Below are 2,063 nucleotides of genomic sequence, written 5' to 3'. Positions count from 1 at the left end.
CGCGTGGATAGCTTTGGAATGTTGTGTCATTTTCATCCACAAATTCTTTGGTTGACTGGAAAATGACATTTGCTTTTCTCCGCATTTTCCCAGCCACGTTCGGGGGGGGGGGGGGGGGGGGGGGGGTTGGTCCAGTAATGCCAGACGGATGAGTGACTGAAGAATGTAGCTATTTTGTCTGAGAAAAAGGTGTGCTCATTGATGAGCTTACCTGTCCTTGTTGCTTCAGCGCTGACTCCAGATCTGCTACTCTGCTTTGATAGTGACCCATTTCTACCATCAGCTTTTCTCTGGTCTGAAAGGAGGAGGAGGGAGGCTCCTCCTCCTCCTTTCAGACCAGAGAACACCCGAGGCTGGGTGAGAACGGGGAGGCTGCGACCCGGCCGGGGGTTGCGGGAAGGGGCGCCACCTTGATCTCCTTCTCGGCGTCGTAGTCCCCTTCGCTGGTCTGGGCTAGCAGAGCGTAGGCTCGTTGCAGCGCTTGATATTCTTGCGTCAGCTGGCGGTAGCGAAGCTCCGCCTCTTCATGCACACACCAATGCAACACAGCACTAGTACCAGAATCAGTCAGACCGGCGACAAAGCACCCGCGACGCAAAGACGAGTCCGATTCCAGGCTGAAGAGGAATGTTTGGTGCCAATACGCTGGCAGAAATGGCGGGCTACCTCTTCGGGTTCCGTGTCGGGGGTTCTGTCGGTGTGAAAAGACAAGGACGATCCGTCCGGGTCCACCAACACGTCTTCGTCGTAGCCGTAAAATGTTTCGATGACCTGCGGGCGCGGAAGCAAACATCTCTCTGAACAAACTGAAGCGACACCTCACGATGAATCGACGAGAGGAACGATAGCGAGAAAAAGGCCATTTCATCTTGCGCAACACCAAGCAGCCGCAAACAAACAGACTCACCTTGCAGGACCTCACGCTTCGTTCCTCCTCAGAGATTCTCGACGTCGGTATCGTAGCAGCAAATCTCTCTCCTGTCGACACAAATAATCCGCCTTTGAGATTCTTTGGATGCAAAGGGAACGAACGGCTCCGGCGCAGAAACAAACGCGACTCACAATGACATTTCTGACATGAGCTCCTGTCTCCAGAGCCTGAAAAACACGTCACCGGCGATGATTGGAGGGACGCTCGTCTTTTCCAAAAGTGACAACTACAGGGTGTGTCAGGGTTTTCCAGATTATCTTTATCGTATCATTGTGTTGCTTTGACTTTGACTGCGACCTGTAATAAATAATATTATTTATCCCTTATTTATCCCTATCGCTTATCCCTTCCTACACAAAGTTGTAAAACACCCCTTGCTATGTTTTGACTAGAGGTCAAGGGCTTCCTCTATTCAATCCACTCTTACACCCACCCTGTTTCTCTTAATTAAAATGCTCGTGCAGGAGCCGAGAGTCAGACTTCATTCGTACAACGGATGGACTCTCCACCTGCAGGTGTCCAAAAGAACTTACTTGTCTCCCGTGTGGTTCTTGCAAAATAAGTTGGAGCGAGCGCAACTCTAACAGGGTGCATTTTGCCACTAGCTGCCTACGGACAATGACGTCGCGCTCGCGGCTCATGGTTGACGGGCTGAGCAGCCGGGCAAGTCCGTCGTTTTCAGCGCACAGCGAGTGGCAAAGGCGCTGACAAAACGGGAGCTTTGAGCTGCTGAAAACGGCAAAACAAGTCTAAAGCGTGTTCAAACGCGTGCGCACAATGCTCCTGCTTGAAAGGTCGGAATTTAAGGGGCCAATTTTTTGGATGGCGGCCGCCGGCCAAGCTTTGGACGGAAAAGGTTTCCTGGCGACAGCGAGCGAGCGCGGCGCTGCCGTACGTGCACCGAGTCGCCTGCCTGAAGACCTTGGACAAGTCGTCGATGATGTGCCGCTGCTCCACAACTTGAAGGAACTCCATTTCACCGTCCTGCTGGCCGCAACCGCGGTCCAGGTCATTGAGCGCACTAGGCCTTCTCTGTGGAACACAAATGCAGTGGACTCTGTTGGCACGCCGCCGTTGTCCGCGTCGACTTACCAAGCTTGCCATCTCCTCGTTCTCCTGGGTGACAAAGCGC

The 2,063-nt window shown here is 53.1% G+C and overlaps 1 long non-coding RNA gene across 1 annotated transcript; it reads right to left on the bottom strand.

The window, feature by feature from the left end:
- Positions 1 to 369: 369 nt before the first annotated feature.
- LOC125970487 (uncharacterized) lies at positions 370 to 997 on the bottom strand. Its single transcript, XR_011086939.1, has 3 exons — positions 908 to 997; positions 667 to 771; positions 370 to 522 (listed from the first exon to the last, which is right to left on the bottom strand). It is a non-coding gene; the product is annotated as an uncharacterized lncRNA (long non-coding RNA).
- Between the last annotated feature and the right edge of the window lie 1,066 nt (positions 998 to 2,063).

Source organism: Syngnathus scovelli, chromosome 6, assembly GCF_024217435.2.
Source record: "Syngnathus scovelli strain Florida chromosome 6, RoL_Ssco_1.2, whole genome shotgun sequence".
NCBI classification, from domain to species: Eukaryota; Metazoa; Chordata; class Actinopteri; order Syngnathiformes; family Syngnathidae; genus Syngnathus; species Syngnathus scovelli.
This window is presented reverse-complemented; position numbering and strand designations above follow the sequence as displayed.